The following is a 21,380-nucleotide window of genomic DNA, read 5'->3' on the forward strand; positions in this document are numbered from 1 at the left end:
GTTCCGACAGATCTAAAGTCAACTGAACAACAATCATCTATACCCATAAACTAGATCACAACTGTATATACTTTACAATTTGCAGTTTCAAAGATAAATATACATATACATGGAACTTCAATGAAACTATCAAAATTTTCCAAACACGAAATTAGTGTTACAGAGAGAGAGAGAGAGAGAGAGAGAGATGAGATGGGGGGCCTAAAAATCATGAATGACTTATTGTGAATTTGATGCCCGTTTTTCAATAGTATGTCAATGATCAAAGATAAAGTTTCGTGTCAAAAAAAAAGTGACGCATTAAGTTACCGAAATGCCTACCTAAAACTTCTTTTAGCTACAAAGGATACACGTTATTCATAAGATAATATCTAATCTACATAGCATTTGCATGTTAGTTAAAATTATACCGTTGCGACTCTCAGAGAACTGAACACGGACGGGATATACAGTATATTTATTCAAAGAGGAAATAGTAATTGAAATGTAGTGGGCAAAGACCGTAGAGTCATGCGGCGCCCTTTGTTATTACTCTTCTCTGTACCAGAGAGGATATTCATTAAAAAATATTAGTGAGACTATTAACGGAAAGGAATATAATCGAAGTGTTTTACACTGATGTAGGAGAGATGAAATAACACCTCTTACCTTGCTCGAATGGTGTAAAGGGGGATCATATGAATAATACGATTGTGGTACTCAACATAATTTTCAGCTAGCAATCTTAATACATATTCAAAATCAATATTCAGTTTATTATAAAATTGTGAGAAGTAGTCAGACAAGGCAGAGCAAAGAGACTGCTAATAGCTTTCACTGACCCAATGAAAATATAAACAAAAAGACTGGTGGGGAGTAAATCTGTTATGCCCAGAAGTAGACTGTTTCAAAACAACAGACACTATTTAAAAACAGGCATTATTTAAAAAAAATTATAGCCCTTAGAAATAAATTACAGACAATATACAATGCGAAAACTTGAAACTTTTCATTAACGAATTACAAGCTTCGAAAACTTGCAATAAGAATGAAAGGATACCTCGGGGAGATGAGGGCCAATGTCGCGGGCAGGAGCAACATCATCGAATTAAGAGGCATTAAATGCCGGCAATAAACGTCTTTAAAGCAACAGTTACCTAAGGAGACTCCATTAAACCCCACTACTGGACTTCAGGTCAGGTCCTTTCATTATCACTACTAGGCTTGAAGTACCGCATTATGACCTCATTGGACTTTACAGCGAGTTTCACCCAATGTCTTTATGTAAATTGAAGTACTACTGAACATTAATACTAAACTCGAACAGCTCTATTGGATTTACACTAGGAGAGTAAGTCACTACTGAGTCTCAGGAAAATATAAAAACTGGACTTGAAGTAAAACTAACACTGAATATCTCGGTCTTGAAATATAACTTAATCTTATTTTGGCACCTGAAGCAAGCTGTTTACAGTAACCTTCATTCGAATTGAAATGCATTCACCGCTATTACTGAACGCTTCAAAGTTAAGTATGTATGCACTGCTGAACTTCTAACAAAATTCTGTTTATTCCAAGTGATTAGCTAGCGATTAGGTGCAAAGACCCCCAGATGATCACGAGGTTTCTAAACGTGTCGAGCGAAGCCTTCAGTGACACCTGCTCAATGACCTCGAATCGAGTGTTGCCAATAAGCAACGTAAGAACTCTCAGGATGCAGTGTGAGAGACCTACCGCCACACTACTACCAGACTCATTCCTGGCTGGTTCGGTTCAACTGGAATCAAGTCAAATATGCCAAAGGCGCAACCTCTTTTACCCTGCGTGCTTAGACAGATGCTGTCTCTTGTTTAGGCTGATAATAACCGTTACTGACAATGTTTCACAAGAGAAGCAAATGCATGTGATATGACTTTGTTTGGAGATTTTATAACAAATCACAACTATTATTATTATTACTAATAACAAATAACTAAGAGAATGAACAATTTCTTTTTATAACAAATCACAAGTATTATTATTATTACTAATAACAAATAACTAAGGAAATAAACAATTTCTTATTACTCTGGCAGATTTTTCCTGCTTAGAAACTACTGCCCATAATGAATCTGATAAAATGACATTGAGATAAGTTTAAGAGAAAATTCTGTATTCTCTCACGTGTAATTCTCAGTACTGTTTACTACTGAAGGCAAAAAGAATAAGAAAAAAAAAGCATGCTGTGAATTAACGCTTTCATATGCTCAGACCAAGTTTCTGCAATGTAACGGGTAACTGCTCTAAAGATTTGATTGTGCTATGTACCAACTATTTGTTACCATATCTCATTCGTTTTGAGCAACTGCAACGTTTCTTAACACGTACTTCACATTTCTAAATAGTGTATGATTGGTCCCTTTCACTTCTCCATTAGTGGGGTTGCACGTATCTTAGTGAGGCTTGGTGCATCCTTGACGAATCGCAGCGTATCTTAATGACGTCCTTATCTGGGGGAGAGCAGACGAGCCTTTTGTGAGGAAGCGTCAGTATTGTCGGCCGAGTGGCTCTTATTTATTGCCTCTGCAGAGTGAGTGATGGACTGCGGTTTGCACTGCCTTTCATGAGGCTACTTTGAATCAATATTAGGTAGAGAGTTGTTCAAGACGTAAGCTTTGCTGGCGCATTCAGTGTTCGAAAGTAAGAAAGAAACTGCGGTACTAACACTTCTAAAATCGGAGGATGCGTCATCGTGAGGATTTTAAAGTGTTAATATGCAAGCAGAGAAACAAGTACCCAAGTGTTTGAGCTTTTTTTTTTTTGCTTTGTTTTTCCCAACTGCATTTTTCTTCATGAAAACAAGCCTGGTGCGCGATAATGATTTGATAATGGCTTATAGTAGAACAGATGCGCTTTGCTTCATCTCTCTGGAAGACTAAGAAAACTACATTAATCATAATTGATTAAGCTGCAAAGTTTTCCAGGGACTCGGAACAGTTCACAAGGATTGGTACTCAAAAATAGTGATCAAATATATGTTGCCAGCATTACTAAATAAAAATTTCAGATGCCAAGACTACATGCAAAGTTTATCACTGGCTAGAAATAATTAATGCCACCAAGCCTTGAAGAATAGTTGTTACCCTGCTCACCAGACGGCGCGGCGTCTTGGAACAGCAGGTAGGGGCCACTTACATATCTTTTTCCTTTACATCATTTTTGATGGATAACAGGTAATATGGGTGTGTTCATGGACAAGCAAACCCGTACTAAAATTTATGCTTGTGCATATGAAAGGTTCATGGATAAAAATTTTTAAAAAATGTCATTATCTTGCTGCACATGAATGCACAACTGTAGTTCGAGAAAGAAACTGGGACGTTATTAAAAGGGAGATGGAAAATCTTTTCTACAGATATTTATCATTAAATTTATTATTCATTTATTTTGTTCATTTCCTTACCATTTCTGAACCATTAGCGTGTAATATCAATCAGTCTTTATAATCTTTCCACTACCATCTTATGAATGACAATCTCTCTCTCTCTCTCTCTCTCTCTCTCTCTCTCTCTCTCTCTCTCTCTCTCTCTCTCTCTCTCTTTATTCGCAATTCTGCAACTGAATAATTTTCATAATTCATTTCCTATGTCTTTGCTCAGAAACATACGAATTTCTTTTGGGTATAATTTTGCAAACGAGTTTCTGCTCATTTACTTCAAAATGAAAATGCATTGCACTTTATCTGATCCTTTCAATGTCTATCTGGAGAGAGAGAGAGAGAGAGAGAGAGAGAGAGAGAGAGAGAGAGAGAGAGAGAGAGATTCTCATCTTCTTAAATAGATACCTCTCAACGATGCAGCAGTTGTGCGCCACAGGAAGTATACTAAATGGAAACTTCGCCCTTAGCCGAGATGAACTCCATAAAAGAGACAGATTAAAAAAAAAACTGTTTTATGAGAAGGCCGACGGCACAGGCAACCAGATGCCCTTATTTAACTTCGTCTCAAGGGAAAAAAGTGACACGTGGAGAGAAAACAGAATCGTAAATGGTAAAACTGTCTCGTGTAGTTTACGAAAAAATTAATCTTGTTGACTGTATTTATAACCTACAAAGTAAATATATAATAAAAGCTTTAGTGCAATTAGAGCAGGACCCACATGGAATAATTCAAGCTGTATTTCAGAACAAGAAATGAAAACTATCGACCGCAGCTAAAGTCAGTTTTACGAAATAACTGCCACTTAGCTTATATATGTATAGGGCTAGCCATTATTAATGACTGAGGCCAGCGGGAATCCCTGACTCATTATTATAATTTCATTAAGCAGTGCCGTCATACAGAAATGCCGACCGACGCCTCAAGAACACAATTTAATAAATGAAACGAAAAAGACCGAGAAAGAATAAAAGAGGGCCTAACCAAGAAAGAAGCGTCCATCCTCTTACATCGAGCTGAATATCTTAGGCCCAATTTAAAAATGTTCCTCAAAAGTTATAAAATGTCACCGTCAACATCAACATACCTCACTTTCTTTCCCTAAAAATAAAGCATAAAATTATTTTTCACGTCAATAATTGAAGACAAAATTAATGTTTTTTCATAAAGTAACGCTTCGCTGAATAATTATCTTATAACGAAGTTCTCATTACTTTCTCCAAAAAAAAAAAATCTATGGAAAGATGTCTTACTTTTTCACCTGACAAAAACTCATATAAAAAAAGGATAATTAATTCTCTTCGTAAAAAAGAGACTCTTAACTGTAGCATGTCTAGCGTTCCCTCCGCAACGAATTAATCTCCCTAACATATTTATACTCATAACAAGAAAAAAATCTTGACTGTACATTTCTATTCACAATAACAAAAGCCTCAGTGAAATTTTCTATACTAACAAAACATCGCAATCGCAACAAGTACCTTCATCTCATAAGAACGTCATTATCAAGGCAATTCTCACATCAGCATATCTTCTTAACTTCTTTTCTATCGAATGAAAACCTTACTTAATACTGTCACTCGTACCAACCTGGCATCTATGGATATCGGTATAAACACCAACGTGGACATTTAATCTTATAAAAACACCTCATTGTATGCCTTACTTTCTTGTGATACTAATAAAAAAAAACCTCATGTGTTGTACGTTCATTGAATAGCAACAAAAACCTGAAAGCAAATTTTGCCTACAGCAAAGTAACCTGCACATTCTTTTCCTTACAACAGAGCCTCGTATGTCTAACACATTCTCTGAATGACAAAAAAAAAAAAAAAAAAACAGACAATAACAAACCCCAAAGCTTGCTCACGTTCTCCTCATAACAACAAAAACAATTCCAGCGAACTACGTCTCCCCCTTCATTTGACCTGGTCTGTTACCGCTGCCTTGCCTTCGTATGAATATCCGATTTCATGACGCCGTAAAGTGTCCATTCAATCTAATTTTATTACCCCTTTACGCATCTCACCCTTCTTTTTTTCGCCTTTTTTAACCTTTTCCCTTCGACACGTTGTCTAGGCAACCCACCCAACCTGGCGCAAGGCCATTATAAAGGTAAATATAGGGGGAAAAGTCCCCCTATGAGATGGGGAGGTCACTGAGATCAGAGGCCGTTGTATGGGTAATATTTTTTTATTAGTAAGATGTTTGTAATAGCAATATTTTTTGTATTAACACGACGTAATAAGAAAGGTATTTCTGGCGCTAACTTGTAACAGGAGTAATATTCAGAGGGAAAAATGCAAAAATACGAGCAATTGTAATTATGAAAAGAAATTCTAACAGAAGTACGAGAAATTATAACAATGCAGCCGTTGGTAGTGACACAAAGTAAAAATACGAATAATTAAGCGCACGAATGATAATCGGATACGTGAAGAATAATTATCTTAACTGATATTTGAAGAAGATATAAAAAAACACTAATAGGAGCAATATTGGAGTAGTAACCCATTAATTACCCTGTGATTCTTTGACTAATGATAATGAGAGGGGAAATTAATTGGAGTAGCGATAAAAAGTAACAGCTGGAGTACAGATCAGAGACATAATGATTAATATAAATACTTTAATTTCTTTAACAGATATCCGCAACAGGTACGGGCATAATTCGAGTAAACACTTTAATGTTAGTAGGGAAGATATAAGTAATAAGGTATTTTTTAAAAATTGTTATTGGTTTATGTATTTATCTTTATTTAGTATTTTTAATTCTTCAATTTTAAATTGTCTATTTATTTTATAATTTTTTTTCCTGGGAGTTATAATTCATAATACATGTAGGGTATAATACAGGAAAAGAGAATTAATTTCCACAGGAGTCAAAAAATAACTAGACGGGAAAAAGCAAGTGCCAAAAGCAACAACAATAAGAGCAATACCTGACGCGAGTATCCCATAAATCTCAGTGAATCTCTTAAGAGCGGACCGCAGTCCGGCCAAAACCAGCCCACCCACCAAAAGGGGAACACAGGAAATGGACTTATTTTTTTAAAGTCACGGCTAACAAGGTTAAACAATCGCTGACCTTTACAAGGGTGATTCCTATTATGTAGCGATCAGAGGGTTGAGGGATTACGTGCTGGACAGCAGGCATTAAAAGGAGGGTGTTCTTTTCTTTTATTTCTTCTTGCAAAGGCCGCTGGGATCGGCAACTTGGGGCCTTCTGAATCTTAAGGCGGAATGAAAGCGTTAAATGAAGGAGGATATTAAAATGAATACGCTGTCCTACAAGGGAAGTGATACTGCTACAATTTCACAGCTTTGAGTTATTGTGATGTAGTTTTCCATAATAAAAATACACAAGTAACTAAACGCACAACAGAACGAGTTGCAGGTGCAACAACTTACATTATTGAATTTTCTTTAGGACACTAATATATCAATGTCTCAATCATCTTGCATACTCCAGAAACAAAGATCATCTCAATGCAACCTTGAGCGAATACCTCGTAAAATGCCAAGATGGCTTCTTTATCCCAGCAAGGTTCCTTTTACAGTATAAACAGCATTTAATTCTTTTATTATAAAGTAACAGGAGTTAACAGATATATCCATGTTTTTATTAACTAAGTCAGTCTCTCTCTCTCTCTCTCTCTCTCTCTCTCTCTCTCTCTCTCTCTCTCTCTCTCTCTGCATTATGTTAATTCAGATAAATGCTTAATCCCAACAACAGATTTCAACCTTAAAATCTCCTGTCCTTTGTTAATCTGTTTAATCCGTATAAAAGTTCCACAATTCATTTCGAGCTAATTCGCTTCGTTAAGCGACTTCATTATGCAGCAGAACACCCAAATAAGTCTCATCCTATGTTTCCTTGTTTTGTTTTCTATGTATCTTGTTTGCTTACAAGTACACAAATAACAATTGCGTTAAAAACAAACAATACACATCAGGGGTGAGTGACATCAAGGACACTATGACGCAATAATGTGCGTAAAAGGCGTATCTGAAAGATACACACACACACACGCTATCTCTCTCTCTCTCTCTCTCTCTCTCTCTCTCTCTCTCTCTCTCTCTTTAACTATGTTAAAGAAATAATAGTATATAACACGAGTATTTCGGACCATAATGTCATAGAACTAACAGTCCGTTCCAGAACATACGGAAAACAGAGAAAAGCAAGAGACGAAAAAATGGGAAGGATATGGAAAATACAATTTCTATAGTAAGAATATAAATTGTCAAAAATAAATAAAGAATTAAACAAAGAATGGGAAAACATATTTGTAAGTGATGATATACAGGTAAATACTGGATATATTATATAAATATTAGAGGAAATAGTGGAAAATATATACCGAAGAAAAAAGTAATCATCAGTCACGAATTCCAAGAGACAGAAGGATCTTGTTCCGAAAATTAGAAAGTGGAAAAAAGCTTCTTACCAAAAGAAAAGAATGCATGGAAAGTGATGAAACTAAAAAAGTAAGATAGAAATGCAGAACAAAAGATTATACAATCAAAAGAAAATGAAAAATGGAACCTAGAAGAAACGACACTACAAAATATTACAAAACCTAAAATTTTTTATTCATATGCAAAAAGATGAATAAAATAAGAGTAGAAATAAACCCTCTAAGAATTGAAGGGCGATTAACGAATGAAAAAGGAAATATGTAACATATTAGCAGAAAGATATAAGAGTGAATTTACACTCTAGAATTGACAATGAAGATAATGATACAGAAATAAGAGATGAAAATACTGAATACTTATCAGATATAGATATTACAGAAGCCGATATTGTGCAGGCTATTAATGAAATTAAAAATGGATCAGCAGCAGGACCAGATGGAGTACCTGCCATATTGTTAAAGAAAGTGGTTCATTCAATCGCAAAGCCGCTAGCAATATTATTAAGACAAAGTATAGATACAGGCAAGATTTATGATGAGCATAAATACATATATTACCCTACTTTCAAAAGTGGTTCAAGACTAGAGGTAATTATAGGCCTGTGAGTCTGACATCTCATATTATGAAAGTATATGAAAGGGTAATGAAAAAAAAATATAATGAAACATTTAATGAAAAATAGATTGTTCAATATAGACAACATGGTTTTGTACCCGGAAAGTACACAAACCCAACATTGTTAGTCCCACCATGAAAGCATATATAAAAAAATATGATAAATGAAAAAGATACAGATGTGGTTTACCTAGACTTTGCAAAAAGCTTTTTGACAAGGTAGATCATAATATATTGAAAAAAATTAGAAACATAACATTGTTGACAAAGTAGGAAGATGGATAAAAGAATTTTTGCAAAATAGAAAAACAGATAGTGATTGCAAACGATGAGAAATCGGATGAAGCTACGGTAATATCCGGTGTACCACAGGGTACGGTGTTAGCTGCATTGCTGTTTGTGATTATGATTGCAGACATAGACAGTAATGTTAAGGACTCAGTAGTAAGAAGTTTTTGCAGATGACACAAGAATAAGTAGAGAAATTGCTTGTGATGAAGATAGAACTCATACAAAGAGACCTAAACAAAATATAAATGGGCAGAGATAAATAGGATGGTATTTAACTCTGATAAATTTGAATCAATGAACTATGGTGATAAAGTAGGAATGCTATATGCATATAAAGGACCTAATAATGAGACAATCAAACAAGGAAGCAGTTAAAGACCTTGGTGTGATGTTGAATAGGAATATGTTATGCAATGATCAAATAGCAATTTTATTGGCAAAATGCAAAGCAAAAAATGGAATGTTGTTCCGGCACTTCAAAACAAAGAAAAGCTGAACACATGATTATGCTTTATAAAACGTACGTACGTAGTCACTTGAATATTGCAATATAATATGGTACCCACACTACAAAAAGGATGTTGCACAAATAGAGAGTGTACAAAGGTCATTTACAGCTAGAATAGAAGAAGTTAAGGACCTTGATTACTGGGAAAGACTACATTCTTAAATTTATATAGTCTTGAAAGAGAGAGAACGCTACATGGTAATTCAAGCATGGAAACAGATAGAAGGAATTACCGAAAACATCATGGAACTAAAATTATCAAAAAGAGCAAGCAGAGGTAGATTAATAGTGCCAAAAACTATACCAGGAAATTACGGAAAAATATTAGGACATTAATCCACCACGCACCAGCATCGATAATGCAGCGTCTATTCAATGCGCTACCAGCTCATCTGAGGAACATAACAGGGAGAGTGAGCGTAGATGTGTTTTAAGAACAAGCTCGACAAATATCTAAGATGCATCCCAGACCATCCAAGACTGGAAGATGCAAAATATACCGGAAAGATGCGTTAGCAACTCTCTGGTAGACATCAAGGCGCCTCACGCACTGGGGACCTGGCAAACCCGAACGAATTGTAAGGTCTGTAAGGTGAGTCTCTCTCTCTCACTGGATGGTTAGTATGTTTCTTCTGTTTCCCGTCGAGTTACTGATTTCAACGTCACTGAATTTAAGTTGTGATACTGGTCCAATGCAAAGATAACACTCCCCCCTCTCTCTCTCTCTTTCTCTCTCTCTCTCTCTCTCTCTCTCTCTCTCTCTTCTCTCTCTCTCTCTCTGGATGGTTGGTATGATTCTTCTGTACTCTGTCGATTTACTTTCGATTTCAAAGCCACTGAATTTATATTGTGATACTGGTTCAATGCAAAAATAACCTCTCTCTCTCTCTCTCTCTCTCTCTCTCTCTCTCTCTCTCTCTCTCTCTCTCTCTCTCTCTCTCTCTCTCTCTCTGGATGGTTAGTATGTTTCTCCTGCTTTCCGTCGAGTTACTTCTGATTTCAACGTCACTAAATTTAAGTTGTGATACTGGTTCAATACAAAAATAACCGCTCCCTCCCCCCTCTCTCTCTCTCTCTCTCTCTCTCTCTCTCTCTCTCTCTCTCTCTCTCTCTCTGGATGGTTAGTGGATTCTTCTGTATTCTGTCGACTTACATTTGATTTCAAAGCCACTGAATTTAAGTTGTGATACCGGTTCAATGCAAAAAATAACCCCCCCTCTCTCTCTCTCTCTCTCTCTCTCTCTCTCTCTCTATGGATGGTTAGTATGTTTCTCCTACTTTCCGTCGAGTTACTTCTGATTTCAACGCCACTATGAATTTAAGTTGTGATACTGGTTCGATGCAAAATAACTCTCTCTCTCTCTCTCTCTCTCTCTCTCTCTCTCTCTCTCTCTCTGTCTCTCTCCTTGTCTCCCTCTGATGGATGGCTGGTATGATTCTTCTGTATTCTGTCGACTTACTTTTGATTTCAACGCCACTGAATTTATGTTGTGATACTGGTTCGATGCAAAAGTAACCTCTCTCTCTCTCTCTCTCTCTCTCTCTCTCTCTCTCTCTCTCTCTCTCTCTCTCTCTCTCTCTCTCTCAGTGTGATTCATCATTCAGCATAGGTCAATCATATGATAAGCTTCGTGGAAAATACTGAATATATTCCATGACCTAATTCTCTTCAGTGACTGGTCAAATAAATCACTGCACAGTTACGATTCATGAAAGTTTACGTTAGGGCATCGAATACATCTGAGCCAACTGCCAGGTTGGATAAGTGAAGGGAGAGAAACTGAATTCAAGCAATAAATAAAAGTGTCAGGGCACTTACACCTTTGACTTTAATGCACAGACAAATGTTGTAAATGCGATTGGTTGCTTATGTTGAAATATTCCAATCTTTCCCACAGGTACAACATAGGACGTAAATGGAAATATAAAACGTAATGTTGAAAATATTAATAAATATAAGGGTCTAAAAGCACTAAATAATATTCAAAGTTATTACCATGTAATGTAAAAACTAATTGAAATAATTATAAAATTATAAGAAATAAAAAATAACTAATCAATTACGTAAGTGACAATTGAAAAAGTGTCTAAAATAACAACCACTTTCAAACAGTTACTTCATTCCTTCATCACACTGAAGAAGCAAAAAATACAGAAATACATGCAAGATAAAAAAAGGAAACAACTCGATATACGTAAAAAGTCATCAACAGGAGTTCTAAAATAAACAGAGATAATATTCCTGAAGCACAACAAAAGTAGGAGACTCAAGAGGCTAAAAGACACCACCAATTAACGAGTAAATAAATAAACACCTCAGAAGTCAACAGCTAGAGAGGTAGGTCGCCTCAACGACAAAGTGGGTCATGACAGGACCTTCAATCCTTCCATCTCCTGTTCAATCTCTGAGCATCCCTTGGTTATGCAAGCACTCGACACTCATCTAACCTTCCCCTTACTCCTCCCCTCACTCAAGGGTAAGTGGGAGAGGTGAGAGCGGGGGGAAGGGAGGCCAGGAGTTCCACCACCTCTCCTCCCCCTCCTCCTCTAGTCTGATTGGCTCTCTTCCTCGACTCCTCATTGTCTATACCTGTTTTTTTTTTACTCTATCGTTTCTTGATTATTTTATCAGTGGTAGCCACTTTATCCATCTTACTTTAATCTCTCTCTCTCTCTCTCTCTCTCTCTCTCTCTCTCTCTCTCTCTCTCTCTCTCTCTCTCTCTCTTTTGTTTTGTTTCTATATCGGCATTCGATTTTGCAGACATACCAAGCATTATCCATAAAAATCATAATCATTTAAATGATAAATAATAATAATGATACATTTTCCTAATGTGTCTAATATCTTTTCCCAACCCTCCTCCCGCGAGGCTGCGACCATGAGAGAACGTAGGGGAAAAGGAGGGGAGGGGAGGAAAGAGGAGGGGGAAGTGGAGTGAGAGAGTGAAATGTCTCCTTCCGTATTTTGGCACCCCTGCCCAGCACCACCGAGGTGAGAAGTGGACTCTGCCAAGAGAGCCCCCCCACCACGTGTATGTGAATGTGAAGTTACGTATGTGCGGATTCTCTCTCTCTCTCTCTCTCGTCTTGCGATGTGGATGTGTCATCCTTGCTATTTCGGGTGAGCGTTACCTGATTTGGATGTAGTGGGTTCTCATTCAATCGGGAAAATAACTCGGTGGAGGAGGGGGGAGGAATGACGTCTCCCGCGCTTGATATATTATGCGCAGCATACGTAAGGGTGACAGAGGTTCTGCAGATGGGGCTTTACCGTAAACGTACGAAGTGACTGGGAGGCTTTTGAAGGGAACGTTAAGTCTTTGTAATAACAGCATTTTTGTCTATAAAATTTGATACTGATGAAGTTTCTTTTAAATGCTTAAGCGGCTTTGTGATGAAGATATTGATTTCTAGAACTAATAAAAAACCATACGTAACATATATATATATATATATCTATATATATATATATATATATATATATATATATATATATATATATATATATATATATATATATATATATATATATATATATATATATATATATATATATATATATGTATGTGTGTGCATATATATATATATATATATGTGTGTGTGTGTGTATATATATATATATATATATATATATATATATATATATATATATATATATATATAGAGAGAGAGAGAGAGAGAGAGAGAGAGAGAGAGAGAGAGAGAGAATCAACGTGTTACTTATTGCGCTTTTCTAGAAACTACGTATAAAGGTGACAGAGGAGTAACAGCAATTTCTTTTCACTCTTGGTTCCACCTCTTATTCAAAAGCAGGAATAAACAATTAGCAAACGTAGACATACATGAATGCATAAAATTTATACAAATGATACCAGAAGCAAGTAAACATTATTCTGCAATCGACTTATGAATTAGGCGACGATGATAATGCACCTGCATGACCCACATACAGAGAGAGAGAGAGAGAGAGAGAGAGAGAGATAATGAGCCCATGTGAAAGAGATCCAAAGATAATGTGAGCTAAATAAGGAACAATGGCAGAGAAACGTATCTAATGAGAGAGAGAGAGAGAGAGAGAGAGAGAGAGAGAGAGAGAGAGAGAGAGAGAGAGAGATGAGCCCATGTGAAAGAGATCCAAAGATAATGTGAGCTAAAGAAGGAGCAATGACAGAGAAACGTACCTAATGAGAGAGAGAGAGAGAGAGAGAGAGAGAGAGAGAGAGAGAGAGAGAGAGAGAGAGGAGAGAATGATTCTAATGAGGGCTTTTACATTCAAAAGAAAATGGCACACATCTAAAAGAGGAGAAGAGTGGGCAGAAGGACTCTGTTTCTGAATAGGGCAAATGACAGAATTCGCAACAATGGGACGAGAGACTAGGATCAATAATAATTAGTCATCTGGAGTGAACAAGTAAAAAATGCGCCGAACTTATTTCGGCGCAATCGAGTTTTCTGTACAGCCGCTACAGAGTATAATCAAGGCCAGCGAAAACCGATCTATCTTTCGGTGGTCGGTATATTGCTGCATGAGCCGTACCCCACGAAACTTTAACCACGGCCCGGTGGTAGCCTGTCCTATATCGTTGCCAGAAGCACGATTATAGCTAACTTTTAACCTTAAATAAAATAAAAAAAACTACTTAGGCTAGAAGGCTGCAATTTGGTATGTTTGATGACTGGATGGTGATCAACATAACAATTTGCAGCCCTCTAGCCTCAGTAGTTTTTAGATCTGAGGGTGGACAGAAAAAGTGCGGACAGAATAAAGTGCGGACAGATTAAAGTGCGAATGGACAGACAAAGCCGGCACAACAATATGTTTCTTTTACAGAAAACTAAAAACTGAGATATCCTTTACGAACCAGAGAGAGAAACTGGCGTTACGAGCAACGACTAGAAACCAAAAACAAGGAAAGGAACCAAGACATAACCTGGAACATGAATTCGGAACCTATGAAAATACAAATTGACCAAGATCATGAATTACCTGATGAAAGAATTAGGAGCCAGCATGAGGAATTAAGAGACCCGACAACAGGAACTACGGACCAGGAACACGAACTATGAACAAAGACCAAGAAAGAATTAAGGAGAACAATCAAGGGCCACTAAAAGTATGAACTTGGAGCCAGAAACCAAAGCTTTCGAACCAAGTACATGAATTAAGAACAGTAAATCCACATTAGAAACCAAAATATATTAGATTCATTTACCATCGCTCTAAAATCTTGAATTTTCTCTCTCCAACAATCTCTAAACTTAGACTTGATGCTATTCTTTCCTAGTTAGTTGCAAAATAAGAGCAAAAGTCTACCATTCAAAGGGAATGAAAATTACGAGAAATTACTGAATTTTGTAAGTCCATTTCTGCATTATGGAAAATAACGTTAACAGGTTATTCAAATAAAAATTTGGAAAAAATGGGCCTGACGTTTTGTTTGAGAAATAAAAGAAAATGTCATCAAAATCTATCGTTTTTTGGCCAATTATTTCCTAGAACCAATGCCAACGAAAGAAACTAGTTCAAAATATGACAACTATTAGTTAATTTTCGACTAAAAACTTTGTAGTAAGCCGCTAATAAATAAAAAATCAAACAAGAGAGGTTAAAATAAAATCGTGCAAAGATGACAACTGCACAAAGACACAAGAACTGAGGGAAAACATGAGGACCCTTCATCTGCATGAGTGACAAGAGAATGCACGCCTTCCGGAGTACTGCCACAAGGGTTAAATAAAAAAAATAAAGACTAAGCTCTGTATATCACAGTGAGAAAGTGCAAGGACCTTGAGAAGCATTACAAAAGGTTGCATTTTATTGAGTCACACGATACGACGACAGGCTAAAGATGGCAGAGACTTGGGTGTAACAGTGAGAGAGAAATGTTGAAAAATATATAAGTACGTTGAAAAGCCTTGTACAAATGAACGGGAAAATGGGGCATTTAAATATGTCTCAGATAAAACATAAAATGAAACAGAGCAAAAAATACGATTTTAAGATATCATTCCTAAAGCCAAAAAAACAGGGGGAAAGGTTTCTTTTCGCCGATGGCTTATCATTCATTGAAAGGTCCCTGGTTTCAGATGATAAGGAAGTGTCTGCACAACCAAATGTCAAAACGATAGTCCTCGCCTTCCTCACACACACACTGACTATTCCTTTTAAAAATATTGGCTTCACAAGAGCAAAGGTCATCAGCACAGACTTGTATGAGTCCGGCAAGACATGTCTTCAATGACAAGAGACCAAAGACTGCATTATTTCGAAGACACCCCGTCTTAAAGATCTCTTCCACACATAAGACTGTCAAATATCTCAATCGTCAAAGCACGGAAAACAATTTTAAGACTGTCAAATATCTCAATCGTCACCGTACGGAAAATAAATTTAAGACTGTCAAATATCTCAACCGTCACCGTACGGAAAATAAATTTAAGACTGTCAAATATCTCAATCGTCACCGTACGGAAAACAAATTTAAGACTCAAATCGTCAATGTACGGAAAAATTTAATGCAGCTAATTGTGTGTGTCATGTCAAATCTCCTACGATAACTTCTTCACTGGCACAATAATAAATTATTTTTTCCTTGTGTGTCCAATAACATTTCTTCCATGAGGCGAATCATTCGTTTTCCAGAGGGTTACACCCTATCGAGTTCTCTCAATATGGTATTCTTCGCGTGTTTTTTATTTTCAGACCGAGTCAGACAGAACCATTCACTTCTACGTGCTACTTTTCTTCTCTCAAAAAAGGGGAAAAATTATAAGATCAGGATGGTAGCACTTCTCTATCCTCTTATGCATTACATCTTCTTTCCCCTTTTCTTTCAGATGAAAGTTTTCCATGGTAGTGTCGTTGCGTGTTTGTTTCAGCATCATTATCGTACACGTTCATTCAGAAAAAGCACCTCAAACGCTGTTCATATGCATGACCTTGGGCTTACAACAGATACTGAATGTACAAGTAGAAGGACGGTTACCTTTACAAACTAATATGCACGACCACATAAAAGTATGCATACATATGCATTATATATACATGTATCTAAAGATATATATATATATTTATATTATATATATGATGTATATGTATATATATAATATATATAAATATATATATATATATATATATATATATATATATATATATATATATACATATACAGTATACATATATATATATATATATATATATATATATATATTATATATATATATATATATATATATATATATATATATATATACTACATTAATATTATATAGTATATAGTGATATATATATGAAATTCTTTGAACTAATCCAAGTCACGTCCATCATACTAAAGAAACCTTCATCATTCATGGATATAATTTAAATTCTGGCTGATCGTATTCGCCGTTAATTACATGTGAACGATGAGTAATCCTCTTTCTACGGAGCATTCCTGTACTTGTACAACACCTGCGCACCTCATACCTAATACTTAAAACTCTCCGTTCGCTAGGCTCAACTGCGTAGCTGCCACGTACAACGTACTTTCAAGAGAATTTAGTTGTTTACGATCACCAAAGTCCTTATGTTACGTGATTGCAGACTCGATATTAACTTTTACAGAGGTAAGAGAGAAAACAAATATAAAGGTCACCGAACATAGTATCGGTTATATAGAACTGTCAAAAAATATATATGTAGCATTTTAATTCTTTCTTTACAGTGTGCAAATCTGCAGAGCCCTGTAAATACTGAATTATACCAGTAAACGTGGTTCACCTGTTTAAATATGATCTCTTCAAAATGTCTGCAATAAAAACCAACCCATTCCTACACATAATAAGTGATAAGTACAGCTATAACATGATATTACATACCATGAATTCCTACTAAGATTTTTCTCACTTTATCACCTTCAAAGGAAAGATGTTAACCATATAAGCGGCCTCTATAAGCACTACAGTAGGTGAGAAATAAAGTTCTTTTAATAACAAAAAGTTACAAAAAAATCAAATAAACAAAACCTTCCTCGAAATTCTACAAGAATACAAGACGCCGTTCATTTTTTTTAATAACACTCCTTATTAAAAAGAGTAAAGTTTTTCATCTGATATTCTTACCCAATACACACGCGAGGACAAATGAAAAATACAAAAGAATAAAAGTCAACTGAACAACAAAAACAAGGAAAAAAAAAGACTTATGGATTAGCAAAGAAGGTAAAAAGAAAAGTGATCCCAAGGAAATATAGCAACACAAACGAAAGAAAGAAGAATGCTAAACGCAAAATGGTAGAAAAATGCATAAAATAATAAAAGGGTTAAAAAACCAAACCGATCTAGTTAAAGACGATAAAAAAGTAAGCATAACAGTAGAAAGGAACACGAAAATAGAATTAAAAAGTGAAAAATAACGAGATAAAACCAACAAAAAAAAATACGTGAATACAATTAAAGCATAAGAAAAGGAAGAGTCGAAAATTTAAAATAGGAAAAAAAAGAGATAAGAAGAAGAAATGACCCGCCATTAAGATAAAAAAAGACGGTTTCTCAGATGGTCAAATAACAATCGATTCCTTTAATTCAACTCCAGATATCCTTTTTCCAAGGTTTCCAGAACCGTGGCCCTGTAAACTGTCCTTCCAGGAAACTCGTGTTCCAGTGGGATGCGTGTTTCTGGATTAAGTGAATCCTTCGGCCTTTCTTTTCACTTGTCTTATTTTTCTTTGACCTCTTATAAACTTCTTTACGTTCTTGCTCATCCTCCCACAAGGACCCAGAAATAGTCTTTCCACTAATCCTACACGACCCTAGATGGAAAAATGTTTCCTTTTTTTTTATTCCTAGTACAAGGATACAGAAAGTAAAACAAGTTCGAATCTTCTTTCCAGTTTTCAACCTCGGCCATAGGAACCCAGACCGACAGAACTGATTTAAAAACGTCATTTACATTATTCCCTTGCCTCCAATAAGTACCCAGAAAAGGTGCAGTATATTTAGAATATTCGTACCAGCACTCTTACAAAGAACTTAGAATTATTTGAAAATACATCCTATTTAATCAAAACCTACAAAAACAAACAAACATTTCAATTTGTTAAAATTCTTCTTAATCCCCATAATCGAATACAAGGACCCCCAAAAAACGGAATGTTAATCGAAACCTTCTTCCATTTCATCTCTAACCAATCAACGGCACAAAGAGGTAATACGTCAGAAAAACGTTTTTCTTTTCTGTCCTTACGGTCTTACAAGAATCACTTAAACTACAAAACGTTTCAAACGTTCACCGCTGTCTTCTTTATTTTGCTACACGAACCAAACTAGGTAGAATACCTCCAAACATTTTTTTTCTTTTTAAATGTTGATCAACTTACAAGTTTCTTTCATGCATTCGTCTTTTTTTTTATTCTTGATCAACTTAAAACAGTTTGATACATTCGTCTTTTTTTTTTTATTCTTGATCAACTTAAAACAGTTTGATACATTCGTCTTTTTTTTTTTATTCTTGATCAACTTAAACAGTTTCATACATTCGTCTTCCATTTTATGGCTTTAAAATAAGTAAAAATGGTACAATATCACATTTTCTCTTTATTTATCTGTATTCAGTCATAAGGGCATTCAATTTTTGAGTACTTTTTCTACTCTCCCATTTATTTGCAGAAAGATCTACAAAATTTGATCATGTTCATTTAAATTTTCCTTAGAAATACGTTCTTCTTTATTCTTTTTTTCTCCTCCTAGAAGACCCTCGGTTGATCAATATGCTATAACGCTCTTCCTTCGGTTTATTAACATTTTCTTCCGTACTGAAATGGTAAAATTATTCATAATTTCCCTTCGTGTGATAAGCGTTATCAACTAAGCACTTCGTGTGAAAATAATTCCCCTTCTTACAATAGGTTATCAACTAAGCACACATTTCAGTAAAAAAATAGAAGAAAATATTTCCCTTCGCATTAAAGCGTTATCAATATTTCAGTAAAAAAAAGAAAATAATTTCCCGTCGTATGATAAGAGTTATCAACTAAGCGCACATTTCAGTGAAAAAAATAGAAGAAAATAATTTCCCTTCGTATGATAAGCGTTATCAACAAAGCACACATTTCAGCAAAAAAAAAAATAGAAGAAAATAATTTCCCTTCGTATGACAAGAGTTATCAACTAAGCGCACATTTCAGTAAAAAAAAAAAAGTATAAGAAAGCATAAAATATACAAAACACTGATGGTTTCTCTGGTTCTGAGAAGCAGGATTATCAGAAAGAGTCATCACATTTCAGCAAAAAAAAATAGACACCCTTCGCAAATGAATTATTAATGAGTCATGTGTATTACAAATTAGAAATATAATGATAATACTACGCATAATAATAATATCAGTAATAAAATAATAATAATAAGAAAAAGCATAAAATATAAAAAACACTGAAAATGGTCACGGTTAATCTGGTAGAGTGTTTATATGAAGCATAATGCTCCAGAAAGAGTAATAATAATAATAATAATAATAATAATAACAATAATAATAATAATTCCATTACACGGAAAATAGACACGGGTATACAAAAGAATAAAAATGAATTAAGAAATTAATGATATAATAATAATAATAATAACAAATAATAATAATAATAATAATAATAAAAATTCATCGTATAAAATACACGTGAAAGTAGGTAACGGATATGATGATATATGAATAATAATAATAATCTGTTTATATAATAATAATAATAATAATAATAATAATAATAATAATAAAATTCATCTTATAAAAATATCAGTGAAAATGAGTCACGGTTAATCGAAAAGAATGATAATGATGTTTATATGAATAATAATAGTAAAATCCATGTTTATATAATAATAATAATAATAATAATAATAATAATAATAATAATAATAATAATAAAATTCATCGTATAAAAATACACGTGAAAATGAGTCACGGGTATTCAAAAAGAATGATAATTATATAATAAAACATGTTTATATAATAATAATAATAATAATAATAATAATAATATAATATAATAATAATAATCATAAAATTCATCTTGTAAAAATACCAGTAAAAAGTACGGTTAATCGAAAGAATGATAATAATGTTTATATGAATAATAATAAATCCATGTTTATATAATAATAATAATAATAATAATAATAATAATAATAATAATAATAATAATAAAATTCACCGCACAACAATACACATGAAAATGAGTTAGGGGTATTCAAAAAGAATGATAATGATTATATGAATACTAGTAAAATCCATGTTTATATAATAATAATAATAATAATAATAATAATAATAATAATAATAATAATAAGTATAATAACAAAAATTCATCTTATACGTAAAATATCACGGACATTCAAAATGAGTCATGATGTTAATACGAATATTCAAAAAGAATGATAATAATGTTTATATGAATAATAAAAGTAAAATCCATGTTTATATAATAATAATAATAATAATAATAATAATAATAATAATAATAATAATAATAATAATAATAATAAAATTCATCGTATAAAAATACACGTGAAAATGAGTCACGGGTATTCAAAAAGGCGAAATAATAACACTGATGCTCAATTACAGAATAATAAGGCGCTCCAACATTCAAATAAATCAAAACAAACCGGGTCGCACAAAAGCAAACAAGAAAATGTATGCATATAAAACAAGGGAGCAGCAGAAACAATAAAAGGCTAACATACAGCACGAATGCCTTGACTGAAGGTCCTCTACCAGCAACCATGGGCCGCCCGCTCCCCCCGCCCCGACCCCGGCCCCTGACCCTCCTAGAGCCGGGACTCCCCTGAATATAAAATGCAGAAACTCATACGCGTCTAAGAAGCACGTCACAGAAGCACCGTCGAGATGTCTTCAGCATTCCTGGATTTTACGACCGGCTTTTCCTTCACATCCGAAGCGCTTGCAGAGAGAGAGAGAGAGAGAGAGAGAGAGAGAGAGAGAGCGGCAAGCTTACTCTGAAAACGACAGAATAATTATGGAGAGAGAGAGAGAGAGAGAGAGTGAGAGAGAAAACGCCAGGCTTACTTTGACACCGACAAACTAATTGTGGAGAGATAGAGAGAGACAGAAAGGGGGAGAGAGAGAGTGAGAGAGATAAGATGGGAAATATATGTGTA

The 21,380-nt window shown here is 34.8% G+C and overlaps 1 long non-coding RNA gene across 2 annotated transcripts in view; it reads right to left on the reverse strand.

Annotated features, from left to right (window-relative positions):
* The window catches only part of LOC136840886 (uncharacterized), a 358,486-nt gene that overhangs the window by 245,701 nt on the left and 91,405 nt on the right, over nucleotides 1-21,380 (reverse strand). The window lies entirely within an intron of this gene.

Source organism: Macrobrachium rosenbergii, chromosome 8 (genome assembly GCF_040412425.1).
Source record: "Macrobrachium rosenbergii isolate ZJJX-2024 chromosome 8, ASM4041242v1, whole genome shotgun sequence".
In the NCBI taxonomy this organism is placed as follows: Eukaryota; Metazoa; Arthropoda; class Malacostraca; order Decapoda; family Palaemonidae; genus Macrobrachium; species Macrobrachium rosenbergii.